The sequence below is a fragment of the Pinus tabuliformis genome, chromosome 3_2, assembly GCF_031772625.1.
Source record: "Pinus tabuliformis cultivar Carrire ecotype Pingquan chromosome 3_2, CPIR1, whole genome shotgun sequence".
Classification (NCBI taxonomy): Eukaryota; Viridiplantae; Streptophyta; class Pinopsida; order Pinales; family Pinaceae; genus Pinus; species Pinus tabuliformis.
This window is the reverse complement of record NC_142302.1, coordinates 895,000,233-895,022,250: the sequence shown is the minus strand read 5'-3', so window position 1 is coordinate 895,022,250 and position 22,018 is coordinate 895,000,233.

The following is a 22,018-nucleotide window of genomic DNA, read 5'->3' as shown; positions in this document are numbered from 1 at the left end:
TACGTAACAACTCCACCCTGGGAGTGTTATGCCCTACACAACTCATGTCACCTTATCTCACTATCTTGGTCAACGCATAAGACATGTATAGATAACTCTGCCTCTCTCTCTCGAATGGGCATAGGTTACATAATTGTGTTGTAAGTCCCATATAGGTATGCCTAAAGTGGGTCGTTGTCTAAAAGTAACACAACTTTGCTGGCTGTCAAAGCATATGTCTACCCCTCATCGATGACTAACTCCAAATATGGCTGCTCATCCTCCTCCACCATGGGCTCAACATGAGCCACTACTTGCCTCTCCATAGATAGCTCATCATGCATAACATCCTCACCATTCTTTTGTAAGTGGTCACTGTCTGGAAATTCTGTCATGGCTTTGGATACCTCTATGAATGATAACACCCCATCAATGAATGGTCCTATGATGTGTGCTCTACTCTCACTGCCACTATCTCAACCCGTGCCACCAATGTGCTCTTCGATAGTGGTGACTCTAGAGTCACATTAGGATGATCTATGTCCTCCTTATAACAAATCGTGTTATCTAAATCATGCTCAAACTCCTCCTCAGGCTCGCCCTGAGGAAGCACCTCCATGTAATGGACCTTTCCCTTGGTGTCTATGTGCCCTAGGGTCCACGACTCTTGACCTGTGAATCCCTCCTGGTCTCATCATCTAACTATCCCCCTCTATATGATGATCCATCAAAGTTGGTGAGAGTTAATTTTCCCACTGTCTCTTGCATGCCCTTATTTGGGTGATCTCCCATGTGCGATGTGACTAGATTCACCCTCCAGGCATGCTTAACTATAGAGTATTTGTCATAAATATGAGGATATATTTGTTTTATTTCCTTACTGATACACAATTTGTCTAACATCTATATCATCTTCTCATTGTTTTTTATCATCTTCTCATTATTTCTGAGGCTCTCCTCTGTGACTCCCTGTGTAATCCTCCCTTTTTGTGTCATTTGAATGCCCATAAATTTCACCAGTCACTACACATGCATGTCCAACACCTCCATGATCTTCCTAGCTTCCCCAAAAGTAGCCAAGATCATGCTTTGATATAACTATAAAATTCCTTCCTTGGGATTTCTTGAGTTTGCAATAATTTTCTGAGTTTGTGTTAAAGTCTTCAGTGATGCAATATGTCAAACAATTCAGTCACACAATGTTGTAGGTACTCTTTTCATTAAATTTAATTAATATAATTATCATAGAGACCAATGCATGACATGAAAAAGCCTCATAGAAACATAGTACTGAATTTATTATACACATAAATTCATTCCAGAATAATACAAGCACGAACAATGAATAAAAGAAGAGCAAGAACAGTGGTAACTAGAATTATTGAACTTGCATAACTCTGAAAATTACATCTCAGATGAGTTTATAATAAATGAACAATGGAACCTGATTTGAAGTCCTAGGAATTCCCTTCGGTATTTGTTCAACTTTTATTCTCTTATAGTGAGAATGATTGAAGGAAATGTCACACACAACGACTAGGAACTCCAACGATGTACATTTCCCAAGAATATTGTCCCAATTGACCCACTAGTTCGAATCTCTTCTCTAGATGGTGAAATCTACTTAGGAATAACCCCCATGCTATTCTGCCACACATTCCAATAACCAAAATAAAAGGCTCACCACCTCAACCAGAGATGGGAAGACAAATACTCCTTTGCCAAACATGTCCTCCAACTACGAAACTCACACAAACTTATATATGCAAGAAGATAACCCCTTAGATATGAATCATGGGTTCCTTGGGACCAGGAATCCTCTATTCCTCACAAACATCGAATTTCTAGAAAGTTCATAGCCTTTGTGGGTTTTCTCCTCCCTGGACTTTAGGCTCAGTTTATCAGTCATGCCTTGTCTTCAATGCTCAACCATGAAACCACCAACAATATGTACCAGCATGTAGAAATAATCCACGACCTTTACTATGACAAGAAATTGATCCTCCTCACTCAAAATACGATCTTTGTAAAATGAGCTGCTACAGGTGCGACTTCAAGAAAATTTATAATTCCAGAGCATGAATGAAAATGAGAGTTCTTTACATAGGATTATGCCCCTTGTTTCCTTTTATGATTTGATTTTCCCTTATTAACATAAATTACATGAAAATTTTGTGAAGGAATGGGGAATAACATTGAAACAATAACTCTGGAATAGATGACCAGTCCATGAGACATTTGAACCTCCTCTATAATGCATACCAATCAATCCTCATAACCACATGTGTTGGTGAAATATAACTCGGTACTTTCCTCTAGCATTGCCTTGATCTAATTGTTGCTAAACCCGAGAAATGTATAGATAGATGGCACTCGACACACTTGTTTTCCTAGGAGAGGAAATGTAGTCTTATACTAGAGGAATCAATCCCAAAATAGTTGTTTGGATTCGGCCACTTGATCTAGAAAAAAAGTGGGCACCTTGGAAAATAAAATAGCAAGCTCACCTTGTGTAGTATACCTAGTAGTATAGTGATCTAGGGGATCACTTTAGTGCTCAAAATTAAAAGTTTGCGACAAAGCTCGAAACCTATACAATTGGATAGATCTTGGTGATCTGAATCCAACACAACTCGTTTCACTCAAAACTAATATCTTATGCTCCCAATATCGTGTTCTGATCGAAATATATAACAGGCAAAAAATTGTAAAATTGACAGGGTGAATGTACATTTTGGGCCAGTGGTAGGCCGTCACTTGGCCACTCTTGCTTGGTCGAAATTTTTTAATTTTCATGGCTCAGAATTTTTCTAATGTGGTTATGGTTCAATTTTTTTATTCATTATGGGTTGCTGACTGTGTAAATTGGACCAGTGAGGGAGGGCCATGTGGGCCAATGAGAGGCAGCGACGTGGCCTCCCAAGGTTGGTCTAAAATTTTCTTAAGCGGCCAAAGCTCCCCACAGGAGTCGAACTCGAGACCTCTACCAAGCAACCACAGGCCTTAACCACTGTGCCACCTCCATGCCACTTAACATTCAAAGGCTACACTTTTCATTTAAAGTTTAACAATGACACATTTGGGGGTAGGGCTTGGGGTAAGCCCCAACCCTGGTCATAGCGCCCATGGGGATTAAGGGGCGGGATTGTGGGCTAGGGCTTAGCCCCAGCCCCGTGGTCACTACCCAAGACACCATTCATCGGGAGCCTTTACACAGAACCACAAGTGAAAAATTAAAGGGGTCAGCCCTTGGGGGCCAACCAGGGGGTCAGCCCTTGGGGGCCAACCAGGGGGTCAGCCCTTGGGGGCCACATGGCCCTATATGCGACCAAGTGCACGAAGGAGTGGAGGGGGCCAACCCCGGACCATATGGCCTTCACACAACCACACCGCCAGCAAAAAGTAGCGCACCCGATGGTTATGCACCCAATGTGGAAAATAAGCAAAGTGGCCCAGTTTTATGTGGCATAATATGACCACGTTGTAGTTCATTGGGAGTTGGCCAACGAGGGCAAGAGGTTAGCCCTAGCTCCTGGGCACGTGTCCCCATACGACCTTAATTTTCAAAAACTGGGCATTAGAGGATAGTTTAAATGTCCAACAATTTCACCTGTTGGGCGGGATTGTAGGTCAAGTTTGCCCGCCGATTCCGGGTTTGGGGTGCTCAAGCTAGATTTGGGTCGAATTGTAGGATGGTTAGCTATGGAATTAGAAAAAAAAACTTGTAACAGGCATAACTTTCTTAGTTTTTAGTCAAATGAGGTGCATAAAGAACCCAGATGGGGGTTTTTGATAGTTCTGGATCCATTGGAGACCATTTTTTTTTTTTTTTTACATTCTGAGCACTACAAATTCATGTAAACACATATTTTTGAGCATAATGAAAGAGGCCCTGCATTGGACGCTGGACCAAGAGATGTAGCCCAGGAGAGGGGTGAACTCCTTTATCATGTTTGTTGTTATGTGTTTATGATATAGTTTATTGTCTCTATTTGGCTGTTAATTGTGTTTAAAAATAACTTGTTTATGTGTTTAGTAACTTGATCCATTACCCAAAACACATATAAAATTTCACTTGTATTTTTTCAAATCTTCAAGTTTTCAATTACAGATCATTTTGGTATCAAAGCAACATGTTATTGTGAAGGTTTGATTTTGTTTGCAAGTGTTTTTATGATGCTTACAAGGTTAAAGCTTAAAAAAGGAGAAGGAGACCTTGTGGATCCAATATCTCAAATTGTTTCAAGGAGAACAAACACCTCAAGCTTCAATAGTCATGGCACATGAAGAAGGTCTTGAAGGGATGTCTGAAGATGAAAGAACTTTAAGAAAATAATTCTTTGAGATGTTTGAAATGGTAAAGGTTCTTTATGAAGAGAGGAATGCAAGGTTATATGGAGAGAGCTTAAAATCTCCAAAAGGAGATGGAGGAAAAGGAGACAAGCCTCCAAAATGGAATGGAGGGAATAGTGACAAATGGCCACCTTCACCTCCATCATTGTCATCCTCATTTTCATTCACATCTTCTACTTCTTCTACCCTTTCACAAACACCTCCAAATTCTCCAAAAGGACATGGTAAAACTCCTTTGTTAAAGCTTGAAATTAAGTTTGAATTGCCTATGTATGATGGAGAGGTAGATTATGAGAAATTAGATAATTGGATTTGGGAGATTGAAGTGTATTGAAGGATACAAAGAATCAAGGATGATGAGACCAAGATTCAACTAGCTTCTCTTAGATTGGAAGGTGCAATACTTATTTGGTGGGAAGCCAAAACTCAAGAGGACATGAAGAAACATGATAAGGGTTTATCCTCTTGGAATGATTTTGTTGTTGCAATAAGAAGGAATTTTTATCCATTAGCATACATGAAAAAAGCTATCATGGATTGGAAAAACTTTAGGCAATCTAATGGGAAAAATGTGCAAAGCTATAATCAAGAATTTAGAAAATGAGCTTTGATTTTGGGTATAGATTTTTCCTCTCAAGATACTTTTCTCAAATACATTGGAGGATTACATAGCTATTTGAGACATTATTACTATTCTCATGTTTAACCCTACAAAACTAGATGAAGTTTGTGTACAGATAACTCATTTAGAAGCAAGAGGGAAAAATGTTTTTGAAGAAACTAGTGAGAAGTAATGTCATTCAAGTTTGGAGAAAAATGAAAAGGGAAGTTTAAAGGCAAATATAAGAAGAATGCTTCAGTCAAGAAATAAGTAGAAAAGTTCACATGTAAACACTTTTATAAAGAATTCCATGATGAAGACCACTATTGGAAACTTCATCATGAGATGATACCCAAAAAGTTTAATAACAAGGAGAAAGAAAAGATTGCTGCTACTACACAACAAGATCTAGAATTTGATTCCGGAGATGAAACAAAAATCATAGACATGGGATTGAAAGGTAAGGATTCAACTGCAAGTACTAGTTCTTACAGAAAACCCATTGAAACTCAAAATGAAAGAGAAAGAATAGTGCTGTTCCATATTAGAATCATAACAAAACATAACAAGGTAGATACTTTGTTTGATAGTGGTTCACAAGAAAACCTCATTTCATAAGACATTGTCAAGAAATTAAATTTGGAAACCATTCCTCATCATAAAACTTATCCTTTGGGTTGGGTATGTGACAATGCCAAGTTGAAAGTGACAAGAAAATGCATACTTAGATTTGCCATCACTCCAATTTTTTTTGATGAAGTAGAACTTGATGTGGTACCACTTGACATTTGTGGGATTGTTTTAGGAATACCATACTTATATGATAGGAAAGCCATCTTTCATCACCATGAGAACAAGTATCACTTGTTTAAATATGGGATTGAGTACATTATTAGATCACATAGCAAGAAGTTGAATTTATCTCTTGTGAATGCTGGACAAATGAAGAGGTTTGTAAATGCTAGTCAAAATTTTACATTGTTGATGATTAAACATAAAGATGTTGATGAATTTGAAGTCTTTCAAGGATATGAATCAAGTTTGAAATCTGATTTCATTGAGGTCGCTAATCCATGTGATAAGATGTTTCAGGAGTCTAACATGTTTCCTCCTAAAAGAGGAAAACAACATGAAGTTCATTTGCAGCAAGATGCATCATTATTGAACATTGGTATGAACAAGACGCTAGTGTTAAAGAATGCAAGGGTCAAAAACTAGATGCAAAATCTATTTGACAAAGAGGACATTGGTTCTAAAATATCTTATTGTGGGTTTCATAATGTTTTGGCTATGAGGAAGAATGGCGCATGTTGATGGCAATCACATTTGGTAAAGAGTCAAGCCAAATGCAAGGCTAGACATGCTAAGCATCATTATGACTACAATGTTCAAGGTGAAGTTAACTTGAAATTGAATAAGTCTTCTCTGATTGAAAGTCGAGGAGAGAATGTTCAAGTTTCTTTAACAAAAGTTTTCTCATCTAAACATCTTGAAGAAATGCAGTAAGGTCCTATCTTTGATAGAAAGACAAAGACTTCAAGAGTGAAGTACCTTCATGAGAAGCTCAAAGCGACAAAAACAAACAAATCCAAATGGATTGAGGTTGGAATGGTGAAGGAACTATTGTTAATTGAAAATGAGATTTTGGAGGTCCAAAAGCTTCCAATGGGGAGGAGTGATCCTAGGGATCAATTTAGTGCTTAAAATTCAAAGTGTGTGACATAACTCGAAACCTGTACAATTGGATATATTTCAGCGATTTGAATCCAATGCAACTCGTTTCACTCAAAACTGATATCATATGCTCCTGATATCACGTTTTGATAGAAATCTCAAACAAAAAAAAATTCACAGAATTGACAGGGTGATTGTACATTTTGGGCCAGTAGCAGGCTGCCACTTGGCAACTCCTGATTGGTCCAAAAATTTTAATTTTAATGTCTCAAAATTTTTCTAATGTGGTTATGGTTCAATTCTTTTATTCATTATTGTGTGTTGACTGTGTAAATTGGACTAATGAGGGAGGGCCACGTGGGCCAATGAGAGGCAGCCACATGGAATCCAAAGGTTCGTTTAAAATTTTGTTAAGCGACCAAACCACCCCACAAGAGTCAAACCTAAGACCTCTACCAAGCAACCACATGCCTCAACCACTGCACCACCACCATGCCACTTAACATTCAAAGGCTACGATTTTTATTTAAAGTTTAACAATGACACATTTGGGGGTAGGGTCGGGGCTAAGCCCTAGCCCTGGTCATCATGCCCACAAGGATCAAGGGGCGGGATCGTGGGCCAGGGCTTATCCCCAACCTCGTGGTCACTTCCCATGACACCATGCACTGGGGCCTTTACACAGAAGTGTGTGCAGAAAATTAAAGGGGCTAGCCCCAGGGTCACATGACCCTGTATGTGACTAGGTGAACGGAGGAGTAGAGTGGCCTAGCCCTGGCCATATGGCCATCACAAGACCACACCGCTAGCAGAAAGGAGTGCACTCGATAGTTATGCACCTAGCACGGAAAATAAGTGAAGTGGCCTGGTTTTATGGGGCACAATATGACCACATTGCAGTTCATTGGGGGTCGACTGACGAGGGTGGGCGGTTAGCCCCAACCCTTGGGTATGTGCCCCCATACGACCTTAATTTTCAGAAACTAGGCGTTAGAGGACAGTTTAACTCTCTGATAATTTCACCCGTTGGGCGGGATTGTAGGCTAGGTTTGCTGGCCAATTCTGGGTTTGGGGTGCTCAAGCCAGATTTGGGTCGATTTATAGGATGGTTAGCTATGGAATTATAAAAAAAAACTTGTAACAAACATAACTTTCTCAGTTTTTGGCCAAATGAGGTGCAAAAAGAAACCAAATGGGGGTTTTTGATAGTTCTGGATCCATTGGAGACATTTTTTTTGCATTCTGAGTACTGCAAATTCATGTAAACACATATTTTTGAGCATAATGAAAGAGATCCTGCATTGGAAGCTGGACCAAGAGATGTAACCTAGGAGAGGGGTGAACTCCTTTATCATGTTTACTGTTATGTGTTTATGATATGGTTTATTATCTCTATTTGGCTATTAATTGTGTTTAAAAATAACTTGTTTATGTGTTTAGTAACTTGATCCATTACCCAAAACACATATAAAATTTCACTTTTAATTTGTTCAAATCTTCAAGTTTTCAATTACAGATCAATACCTAGGGGGGATAATATGGAGTATAGAGGGAGTTACCCAAGAGAATAATATGATGTAATGATTAAGGATGATAAATAAATGGGTCGTAGTTTATAAATAAAGTGGTTAGCCCACATTATGCAAGGGACTAGAAGTAGTTAGGAAATAATGTGATAACCCCATGGTATTGGATGTATGGTATTTAGAGACCCATGGTAATGAACCATGGTACTGTATGTATGAAGGCTATATAGAGGCTAGAGACTTTCCATTGAGGGATGTCAAGTATTGTATATTGACAATCATATGGCTTTTGGAGTGTTCTCCTTCCTTAATGAGTGATTGTATGGTGTTGCCCTACCTCAAGGGTTTTTTTCAAAGATATCAATAAAGAAACATTTTCATTATAGAAATCTCTTGTATTGGCTCTTGGGTTTATTATATCAAATAATTTATATATTTTCTGGTCAGATCTACTATAAGTGGTATCATAATACTTTCTTGCGCAAAGAGGGGGAGATTTTTTTTTTTCATTTTTTGCAGGAATTTTTTGGGTGGCGAGTTTGCAGATCAAATCTAAAAGTTTTGGTGCAAATTTAAAAAAAAAATAGCATATTTGTGTTTCTTGAAAAAAATTACCCAATTAAAACAAATCCAGTCGAATCAGAGTCCAAATGAGGGAGATGTCACTGATTTAAAACCAATTGTTTTGCAGAATTTTTTTTGACGACAATTCATGGACGACAGATCTCCAGTAAATTTTCACAATTTTTGTGAGGAATTTTGGGAAAATAATTGCAGATATGAGATCCTCTTGAAAAATCATCCAATTAAAAAAAAATCGGTTGAATCAGAGTCGGGATGAGGGAGATATCGCTGATTTATAATCAACCATTTTTTCAAATTTTTTGTTACTAAGGGCATTAGAGAACTTTTGAGGTCTAAAATGGGCCTCCTAAGAAAAATGTACAGCCAAAATAAAATTTATAAGAACCAATAGGATTCAAGATGATGATTTCAACCATGGGGGATGATTCACCATTTTTGGGGTAAAAAAGTAAAAATATTAAAAAATAATAAAATAATAAAATAATAAAACTATTTTTTCAACTTATCTCCCTAAGGTTTTACTCAAATTTCAAGTGGGAGTACTCGTTGGATGAAAAATATAATTCCTCATCCAAGGAGTACCCATGTTGCATACTTTCGATGGACCATGCTACATGAAAAATCAGAAATGCATGAAAAACCATCATTGCAATCACGTTTTTCATGTATTTCTCATTTTTTTGTGTAGCATGGTCCATCGAAAGTATGCAACATAGGTACTCCTTGGATGAGGAATCAAATTTTGCATCTGTTAGGTTCCTATAATAATAGGGATCAAAATTTTGAATTGACTATGTTAAGTCTTGTAATATTGTACATACCTTTGCTTTTCTGCAAATGTTTTCCCATATTAAAAAATGTAAAGAGGGTATGTCCTAAAAAAATAATCAAAGGACAAAAGAAAAAAAAGATAAAAAAGAATATTAAATATGAACCCCACCAAAAAGAGATAAAAATAGATCATGAAAGTGTGCACATTCAAATGCCACTCCTCTCAGTTTACTTTTTGCAAATAAGATTGTGTGCAGCTTGTCAAAATGCCACAATCCATGATGATCAAACAGTTTAATCTTGATTCATTCATGATTTAAATTTCATGTTGATAGATAGAGAAATAAAGATCTAGCCAAACTGTTTAATCTTGGTAGATTAGTAGTTAGGTAGAGAATAATAAGGAGCTCATTAGTTTAATCTGAGCCCTTGGAAGTTATAAGGTTAGAATTAGATAGTTTTCTTATCAAAAGAAAAAGGAATAAAGGGTCAGCAAGCTCAAATGCACCCAATAAATGAAGAGAAAATGCTAGGATAAATAAAGGGTAGGTAGAAGATGTTTTGGAATGCACAAGGTTGCTAGCTCAAATGCACCTTCATCATGCTTAATCCTATGTTTCATGTGCAAGAGGATTTGTGAGAAAGAAAGGATATTCACCAAGCTTGTTTACTAATTTCCCCTCATTTCACTGCACCCCCACATGATTATTTGCTAATTTCCCATTGTCCCTTCATCACTTATAAATACTCTTTTCCCCTCATTTTGACCTTTACCCCTTGGTTTCACACATTTCCCTAGAAATTACCCTTCAAAAATCATCTCCCCTTCGCAAAACCCCTTTCCCTAGTTTGAAATCCATTCCCCATTACAAATATCACTTTCCCCTTCAAAAACCCACAAAAACCCTTTATCCTAAGTTTTTATGCCCCCACATTATCTAATTAACGTCCCCCACTTCATATTCCCTCAATACCCTTTTTAACCCATCAACCCTTGGTGTAGTTAAAAAACCCCTGCCATATAACCCCTGGTCCCACCTTTATTAGCCCACAAATTATATTGAAAATCCCCACATTATTGGTTAATTAATTAAAATTCGCTGTAATTAAATCTCGGGGCCCACCAAATCACTTTCCTGATTCCATTCATGCAACTCAACTACGCGATAGCCCTCCGATATCCTACCCCCAGATCCGACAGTGTACAACCATATCGCGCGTATTCATCGTCCGACCAATAATAGCTTGAGAGCACGCGAGATTGAACTGTTATGCTACATGGAGGCACCATGTTAGATCGTGTGCTCGCGAAAAATACCTTCCGCCATCCAAAAGCGGTGCGATGGCGCACAAAACCACCTCCCTGCCTAGACCGAAAACTGCCCACTGTTCATTTAATTAATCCCGTGCCCAAATTTAACCACTGTTGGTTAAAAACCAAAAAAGCCCCCTCAGAACACTGACCTCCAATTGTCTCCTCCTGCTTGAAATCCTCCTCCGACTGCTTCACTGTGTATCCTCGGTAGCCATATCATCCATTGCTGTGTGGTAAACCATCTAACCACACTTGCACAATGTGAAAAATCACAGAGTTTTTACAATATGAAATTCCGCCATTCCCTGACCTATATTTAAAATGAATAAATGAAAAGCCTTCTCCAAACAAAATTGAGCCATCCACCGTCTGGACTCCGTCCACAAACATATCAGTTCAATAAAGCCATTAGTTGCCTTCCCCGCAGACCTATGCTTTATTAATGATTGTTTTATTTTGCAGGTGATTAGTAGAATAGGGCTTGGACAAACAATTTTGATAATAGTTCCAAAACCTATTTACTCCAAAATTCGCAAGGAAATGTATTCAAAGGCTTTATTCAGAATGAAAAGACAATTATCACAAAGCAAGAAGAAAAAATAAATCATTTACATATAGGCAGTAATGGTTAAAACAAAGATATATATATATATATATATATATATATATATATATATATATATATATATATATATATATATATATAAAATCCCTCTTTTTACCCCTTACTTCACCAAACCCTATTAATATAAAGTTTTGGAGTTTATATTAATTTCTCCCCGCAAGCCTATACTACCTTTCCCCTGCAAAGTAATCCAATGGCCCACCTGGCACTGAGAATTAAACCCCCTTCATTTTTATTTGCCTCGAGATTCATAAAAACGAATGAACGACCACGTTATATCGCGTCCTCTGAAAAAATACCACCTACCACTCAAAAGCCCCATGTTATATCGCGTCCTCTGAAAAAATACCACCTACCACTGAAAAAATACCACCTACCACTCAAAAGCCCCATGTTATATCGTGTCCGCGTCCTCTGAAAAAATACCACCTAAAATACCACCTACCACTCAAAAGCGATGTGATAAACCATTAACTGTTTTTGGTTTTGAATCTTATAAATGTTACTGGAATATGGGGTGGATTAATTTCTCTGAAATAGAGAGATATGAGAATGTGGTAATATTTCAGAGCTACCGGTGAAACCATACTTGAGGTAAAATTATATAGCTACAGGCAATATGAGACTAAGGTTGTGGAATGAGATTCAAAGTTAAAATGGTTTTATAGCGACACATGAAATAAAATTCACAGATGCCATGAATTTATGAGAGAAAATAAAAGTGAAAATTTCACATGAAATTAATGTACAGGTGAGCAAAGATAGCATTCATGTAAATGCATTTCACGATATAAGATTAAGGTGAAATCAATTTACAGGCATGGTCAAATCAATTTATAGGTATGGTGAAATCAATTTACAAGCATGGTGAAATCAATTTACATGTGTAAAAACATGTTGTAGGTAAAAGTAAAAGAGTAAAGTGAGAATACTCTTCCAACCATACAAATCAACACATGGTTTTGCAAAACCATCCTTGTGTTCTACAAGGGTAAAAGGAATTTACATACAGATAAAATGAATTTACAGAGGAAGGAGTAATAGGAACAAAAGTACACATGGTTTTGTGAATTGATGGAAAGAGAAAAAAAACCACGGATTGGAAACAACACATGGTTTTGTAGAAATTTAATTATAAATTTCATTTAAAATATTTTGGAAATATTATTCAAATATATATATTATTATATATTTTTGAAAATATTTTGTGACACTAATGGATTATATATTTTTCAAAATATTTTGTGACACTAATAGATGATAAAACAACAGAGGAGTCACAGGATCAACCATCAGTGAGGGAAGTCTTAGATTATCAAGTTAGAGGATCAACAAGCAGTTGAGTGAATTACTAAGAGAAAGAGAAATACATTTGCATCTGCTAGATCATCTGCTAGCACAACCACAAATTTGGGTCCACATCCTCCCTGCTCCCACTTCCACAGCAACAACATTCGCACAACACATTCCACCAGAACTATTAATCTGCAAAAATTAGAGATTTTTAGTTCATCTATAGTCTAAAAATGTCCTCTCTATTAGAGACAACATTTATTGTAAACAATTTGTAAATTTTGTATAAATACTTTTGCTTTTGAAGTATTAAAGTGTGGATTGCTAGACATTTGTAGAGTTGTATTGATCAGAAACCTGAGGGTTATTGTACCAATTTTTCAAGTTAGCAGACTGGACTGAGTAATAAAAAGATTGCATTACAGGATTCATGTGTTGAGCTATTACAGTGAAGTATTTTCTTTGTCAAATTTGTTATCTTCTTATGTATTACACAAACTTACATGTTATCTAAAGTGAATGAATTAACTGGAAATTTATCTCAGAATTTGTTTAAGTACACTCTATTTTGAACAGTTGATCATTTCTATGTTTTCTTCTAATATCCGGATCTGAGAATCTTTAATTGCTCTCCCATCCTGGTTGACCTCTTTCACTTCTTTCGTTATCTATCCTAAGGAACCCTTAATTGCTCCTTGGATCCGATTGAAACCAAATTCATCATTCCAGCCATAAGACCTGAAATTACTCAGCTACCTTGCCATGTATACACTAGTTTTAGAACTTTCTCTAGTCCTGTTTGTCTTGAAACTTGACCCCATAGCCCAATGGTAAAAGACATCCCTCTACCCATCTAAGTCAGTGATCTCATCATCAAATCCAAATAAAAACCCAAGTACAATCATAACTAGCCTAAAATCAAATAACTAAAACAAAGTTAAATCATAAAGAGACAGCCCACTCTGAGAATTAGGAAGGCTAGATCCTAATCTCCAAAGTAGGTTTGTGGTTACCTCTAATCATTTCTTTCATAACAACTCTAGAGAAATATTGGAGTGATAACAACATCCAATAAGTGTTCCCGCTCGAAGTAAACCCATAGTGAGATAAGTTTAAAATACGAGTTGAAAAAGTAGTTTTTTCTTTTCTCCCTCTAAAATTTGATGAAGTAATGTAATCTTATTTTATTATTTCCACTATTATTTTCTAATTTCCTTAAGAGGCCCATTTTAGACCTCAAAATTCCCCTAATGACAGTTGTAGTGCAAATCTGAATTTCCAGAGTGCCTAGATAGGAGTTTCAATCATACGGAAAGATGAAGAATGACCGTTGCATTTCCAAAAACATGTTGTAATAAGGATTCAAAGCCATATTGATCGAGTTGTGGCCATTTTAAATTTGTCGTACAAAGTAGGTAAATTTTTTCAAAACCCTCATTCTCCTTCACAGGTTCTACTCAACTATTTTTGATAGGAAAAGATGATGGTCTAACTATTGAAGAATACCTAACATATAAGAAGTTACGATGCCCAATAACTTGGTGTTATGGACCATGGATTGATTTCAAGGATGAGGCTGCCATATGGTGGAAATCACTTAACCATGAACATATCGGGGCACTTCCCGATGAAGAGGTTGAACAGGTCCTTTTGAACAAGTGGTCACGTGTTGGAAACAAGGACAATAAGAGTCATAAAGGCTTATTTTCTACTAATCTTTCCATATTATAGGTTCATGGAAGTATTCAAAAAGATAAGATCTTTGTGTCTATCATTCATAGTTGCAAGAATAATTTTATCAATGTTAATTTGGCTAAAAAATTACAAGTCCCAACAAAGAATATTGAAAACATAGATGTTGATAATGAATATGTTCAAATTTATAAAGATTTGAAGATTTCTATGGATAAGTATGTGTTGCATTCTAATTTTGCTGCTTCTGATATGGATGATGTGGATGTTGTTTTGGATAACCTTGGATGGAATTTGTTGGTACTATCAATATTAATGTGTAGAAGAAATTCCTAAAGCTCTGGTATAAAAAGAAGAAAATTACATTACAGGATATTTCCATCCATAAACAGATAGAGCACAAGGAGGTTCAAGCATAAAATGTTGTAGGTTCTGACACATCAGATGAGGAGTCCGTGGTGGAAGTAATAATGGAAGACAAGCAACAACCACATGCACCAATATTGGAGTTACCAGAAAAAGCACCATACACCACTTAGGCACTAATATTAGAGGAATTAATGAAAGATATTCCATCGGTTAAAGCCTCGGCATATCACCACCCGCATCACCTAGCAAGTTAACAACCAACAAGGTGGAAATGAATTAGCAACAAGGACAACAACCCCATGATGAAAGATAAAGCGATGCAACGATCCACCCATATCACATCAACACAAAGGAACCGCTAGGATCAACTTCCATCTCAAGCGAGCGAGGCACCGAATAGATCGAGTGTTCACCTTTCTCTGGGATGGCTAGATGCATGTGCATGGTACTAGTGGACTACTCTTTTGAGTAGATATTATTATTTGTGCTCTTCTCATGTTTCGGGGACAAAACATATTTAAGGGGGGTGGAATGTAGTATACCTAGGGGGGATAATATGGGGTATAGAGGGAGGTACCCAAGGGAATAATACGATGTAATGATTAAGGATGATAAATAAATGGGTCAATGTTTATAAATAAAGTGGTTAACCCGCATTATTTAAGGGACCAGAAGTAGTTAGGAAATAATGTGATAATCCCATGGTATTGGATGTATGGTATTTAGAGACCCATGGTACCGACCCATGGCTTTGTATGTATGAAGCCTATATAGATGCTAGAGACTTTCCATTGAAGGATGTCAAATATTTTGTATTGACAAGCATTTGGATTGTGGAGTGTTCTACTTCCGTAAGGAATGATTGTATGGTGTTTCCCTACCTCAAGGGTTTTTTCTGAAGATATCAATAAAGAAGCATTTTCATTCTAGCAATCTCTTGTATTGGCTCTTGGGTTTATTTTGTCAAGGAATTTATATATTTTTTGGTGATATCTACTACACCCTGAAGAAACAATCACTCAAATTTTTTGCTAGAGTCACGTCTAGAAATTAAAAGGGAACCCTGCCAAAATAATGAATAATCTACTTTCTCAGAGAAAGTTATACAATGTTGCTTCAGAATAATGAGAGGTGCGACCACTGGTCTTTGACAATTACGTTAGGTGATGAAGAATATGATCTTATACACCCACAAATTGGCCTCTGTAAATGACAAATTTGGTCTCAATTGCTAAGGAACGCGACCCTCACAGACTCATTGTGAGCTTGGCCAAGAAACCAAAATTGGCCTTGGAATTTCAATTTTTCAAGGTGCCCTGTATAAAGATTTAGAATTTGATAGAGATTAATATGCCATGACCTTTTTAAAATATTTTCACAACCCCACCTAAAATAATGTGCCCAAACAATAGACTTGGCCTTTGGAATGATTTTAATGCCAAACAAAAAATATATATATATATATTTTTGGCTAAAGTATCTAATATTTTGGCCCTCTTTATAATAATTTAATTTTTGCCAAAATCCTTCGCTTAGAAAATGACGAACTTTAGAAAAAAATTTCTTTGAGGAGTTTCATCGAACACATGAAATGCAATCTTGATCTTTTGCAATAAACCCTTAGGACGATAGGAATATCAGCTCTGATACCACTGTAATATTCCCACTAGTGAATATCCAAAATTTGTCACTAATTTACTAAGTTTATACAATCTAGCCCATTAAGGTATTTCTACAAATAGTTTGAAAACATGGTACTATAGGTGTAATTTTTCTTTGATTGTTCAATCAATGTGCACAATGGTCATTATACATCAAGGTAACACTTCTCCATAACCATTACTAATTCATAATAACTCAGGAGTTCTTACATAGTTTTAACAATAGAGTAAATTCCGTATGGAAATGACTTGCATATAGAAATGACACATGCCAATGTTTCAAATTCGCTACAGCAAAAACAGATACATTATAAACATAAACTCCAACCAAATATACAAAGATGAGAGCGCTGTAGGATGAGGCACATAGAGAAATATGAATTGATAATATATATATTTCTGAAAAAGCACAGTGAAATCTAGCAAGATGGTTACAAGTGACTGTAATCAACCATAGAAAGCAAACAACCTCAACATATCAACAACATGTTTCCAAGAGAATACTCAGTTGTATGAAGGGAATACGATCCTTTTCTGAAGAATGGCGTGGCATCAATAAACTACTCTTAAGCTGTAATTTTGATACCAATGGATGGAGCTTGCAAGAGTCTGATCTAGAAATGAATTTGAGACCAACTCAACCCACCAAAATAGGCTGCTACATGTATACTTCATATATGAAACATATTAACCAGTGACCTCCTCAGAATGGATAAATAACAGGTTTGCTTCAAAAATAATATTACAACCAAGGATCTTAAGTCTAGAGCAAGTTTCAAGCATTTGACCCTCCAATATATGGCATTAATTTGAACTCTTGATCCCACTATTAAAACACAAGAGATTTATCCTCATTAAACCCCCTACTCATACACAAAAAAATCGGCCTCTTATACTTGGGAACTTGATCTGGCTTGGAACTAGATTTCCAACCCTCTAAATCTCGGGCATTTCGTCCCTCCTTGAATTTAATGTTTAGGAACAAGAAAAAATCTCTAGAACTTCCTCTCCAACCTTGTGCTTGGCCCTGCTCACAACAGAATTATACTTGGTCCCTTGATGTAGGAAAAATAGACCTATAAATACAAACTATGATGCCAAAAATCTTTGCAACAACTTATGATTAGATATTTAATATTGAATCAAACAACCAAACCAATTGAGCACCAATAGAAGATCTGATATAATATTCCACAACTAGCTAACTAGGGTGGCACTCGAAGTCCACCAAAATTAGCTTGAGTTTCACTTGAAACTATTGAAATCGCTTGAGATCGTTTCAATTGTCAATAAAATAGATAGAATAAAATGATTTGCAATTGAGTCCATCCTCCATTTATAAATCTCTATTGAGCCTCCTTATAGAGACTTTTATTTTTCCCTTTTATTTTATTAGTAAGGCCCATTTTCCACTAGGAGACTTTTACCGCCATTTTGAATAAAATAATAATTTGCATCCTTTTTCTATAAAATATTATTTTTCCGATATCCTCCAATAAAATAATATTTTTTCTCCATTCTCCAATAAAATATTATTTGTTGCCATTCTCCATTAAAATAATAATTTCCACTTTTCTCCCAGAAAATAATATTTTCTCCTTTTTATTTAATATCGCAGAAAAATAGTAAAACTCCTAAGTGATTTTTTCACTCACAAAAATTGGGAACACTACAATCCTCCCCAACAAAAATTTCTCATCCTCAAGCAATATGTTGTAGCTCCAAAAGTTGGCCTAGATAATCCAATATCCCAAATGTGCCACTGAACCATTCCTTCTTGTTGCACCACCACCACATGAATAAATCCTATGACACCAGGGTCCCAAACCATCCTGATCCATGTGAAGCCTCCTTCACTCCACTCGCCATCCAACAAGATGGAATCTCATAGCCCTTTGCATATCGCTAGTAAGTAGAGCACCTAAGTAGGGGAAGATATTGATTAACTCCTCGAAGGTCTGCCCTACTAAGTAATCAATCTCATGCACTTCAAGAGTAGACTCCTGAAGATACGATCCAACCTCTGCAAGATGAATCCTTGCTTGCACATGCTTCCTTAATCTCTTCCTACTGAATGTCTTGCCGTGTTGGTGAAGTTCTTGATGTCAAACATGAATCACTAAATCCCAATTGAAGATCTGAATGATCTCCCCCTGTAGAAACTAGCTCACCCCTGAGGGTAGCTAATTCTCCAAATCCTATGATGCTCAATTCCCATGCTAGTCTCAGAAGTGTGCCACCATGCTGACACTGAGCCACTCTAACTATGATAGACTTCCCATTGTGCGCATACAATATCCTCTTCTCGTAGAACCTGATGGAAAAATATCAGTGAGGGTGAAGCTCATCTTGCCCAAGCATCTCCATGATGTCAATGCCTACCCATCCATTGCTAAGATCGATCATGAGCAGCAATAGGAAACATCTTCCTCGCCCTACAATGGAGGTCTCAGTGATCCCCCATGTCTCAACCCCAAGGTGAACTGGATCACCCTCTGCCACGATCCTTCCCATCGCAGAATGGATTGACTAATTAGCCAACTGAATCCCTGGATCCCATAACCAAATCTGCTGCAACATAGTCCTGATAACTACTAGAATCCACCTACCCAATGTCTCTACTCCCTGCATGCAATCAATATATATACCCCATATAACATGAATCAATCGTGTGCATATAAAACTTCCCTATGCCTACCATACCACACAGTGAGATATGCTATCCTGTCTCTTAAGGGTGCACCTCGATACTGCCTGGAGCTTAAACATCCTCCTGTAAGAAAGGTCCACCACCTACTATATACATTATTGTTATGCTCTAGAATGTCCTACCCAAAATGTGTCATGCATGTCCCTAGGTGTGAGCTCAAGGATAGAGCATATACTACCTTTGCAGAAGATCGAACCATCCCCAATCTTGCATCAACAAACTTGTGCCCTTACTATATGCCATAGCTAGAAAACCTCTCTCATCTAATTGTCTTCGATGAATTTCCCATCTCCTGTTGCTCGTGATGACAACATCAGGAGACAATGTCCAAGTCCCCTATGTTAGTGCACAATGCTGGAGAGTGATAAATGTGTGGGCTCCGATGAGTATGTCCAAGAACTCGTATGGAAGCTCACAACCAACCCTGTGACCAACCTGTTCTCCAAACATGGGTATGGCCACCTCACTGGCATGCCTAACCTCCTTGTCAAGGAATCTTCATGCTAGTAGCACTCCCCCAATCCGCAATGCAACCTCAAACACTATTGCATATAACCACGTATCCTTGTGCCCCTTGGCATACAACTGCACCTAGTTTCACATCTCTATGCACTATTGGACCCTGCTACATGCTTCTACATCATCTTGGATAAGCTGACATCCCTCCTTTACTGATGTGTCTATCACTCTAGGAGGAAATGTACTGCAATGCTAACTGTTCCTCTTACACCATGGTACGACCTTGCACACCATTGCGCACCACTGTGCATCTCCATGCTCCTCTACATATCGTTGCATATCACTGCATACCCCTATACACCCTCTAGATGCTATGGTATAAACTTGAGTCAGTGGGTATTAACCTGCATCATGTCAGTATCTCCATCTATACTACCACACCTCCATAACAGCAGATGAGTGGACCTCCCCTCCTGAGCCTCCCAGAGAGATTTGATAGGAAAACCTCCCTACGTGCTAGTGGAAATGTCACTAAGGTGCTGCTGCTCGGTGACCTCTGTGCACCACATATCCACAGAAAATCCTCATCCTTGTACAACACTATTTGGTGTCATGGTGATACCACCTCCTTTGATCAGCCCTCGCCAAATTATGATGATCATCCAACGACCACATGGTTAACCCGCATGCCAATACAACCCAAAGAGTTTATTTTCTCCCTTGTCGATTTAGTCGGTCACTAGTGCTGCTCAAAAATCTGATGGAAATCTGCGGGGGTGTGTGCGCTCAGTCCCTAGATCCACCACACAACTACTACCATTGCTAATTGACTCCGAGATGTGACGGAGAATCCCATATGGATCCCAACAATACTCTGGCCCACTCCATCGAATACCATCTCAATACCTCTCGCCATCCAACCCCGTGAGAGGGATCGAATGCAAGAACACCTATATATGTAACAACTCCACTCGGGGAATGTTATGCCTATGCAACTCATGTCGCATTTTGTCACTGTCTCGGTCAACACATGTGACATAAGAGCTGTATAGATCGCTCTGCCTCTCTCTCTCCAATGGGAAGAGGTTACCTAACTGTGTTGTAAGTCCCATCTATGTATGCTTGAAGTGGGCTATTGTTTGGAAGTACTGCAACTTTGCTGGCTACCGAAGCATATGTTTGCCTCTTATAGATGACTAAATCCAAAGATGGTTGCTCATCCTCCTCCACGATGGGCTCAACATGAGCCACTAACTACCCCTCCACAGATAACTCATCATGCATAATATCCTCACCATTCTGCTGTAGGTGGCCACCGTATGGAAACCATGTAGGGGCTTTGGATACCTCTGTGAATGCTGGCACCCCATTAATGGATGGTCCTATGGATGTGTGCTCCACTCTCACTACCACTATCTCAACCTGTTCCACCAATGTGTTCGATAGTGGTGACTCTGGAGTCACACTAGGATGATCTTTGTCCTTCTCACAACCACTAGTTTTATCTACCTCACACTCAACCACATCCTCAGGCTCGCCCTGAGGAAACACCTCCATGTAATGGGCCTTTCCCTTGGTGTATCTATGCCCTAGGGTCCATGACTCCTAACTTGTGAAGCAAAAGTTCCTCCTCTTGGAGTCCCTCCTGGTCTCATCCTCTGACTACCCCCTCTATATAATGATCCATCAAAGTTGGTGAGAGTTAAATTTCCCACTGTCTCCTACACGTCCTTCTTTGGCTGATCTTCCATGTGCGATGTGACTACCTTCACCCTTGTGGAATTCTTAACTCTAGGGTCTTTTTCATAAAGATGAGAATAGCTCAATTTTATTCCCTTATTGATACAAAATTGGGCTAACATATCTATCATCTTCTCATTTTTTATGAGGATCTCCTCCGTGACTCGCTATGTACTCCTTCCTTTTTGTGTCATGGTAATGCCCATAAATTTGACCAATTACTACACATGCATGCCCAACACCTCCACAATCTTGCTAACTTCCCCACAACTGGCCAAGATCATGCTCTGATACCATTGTAAAATTCCTTCTTTGGGATTTCTTGAGTTTGTAATAATTTTCTAAGTTTGTGTTAAAGTATTCAGTGATGCAATATGTCAAATAATTCAGTCACACATTGTTGTAGGTACTCTTTTCACTATATTTAATTCATATAATTTTCATAGAGACCAATTTATGACATGAAAAAGCCTCATAGAAACATAGTTTTGATTCTATTATACTCAAAAATTCATTTCAGAATGAAACAAGCACGAACAATGAATAAAAGAAGAGAAAGAACATTGGTAGCTAGAATTCTGGAACTTGCACAATTATGAAAATTACATTTCAGCCAAGTTTATAATAAATGAACAATGGAACCTAATTTGAATTCCTAGGAATTT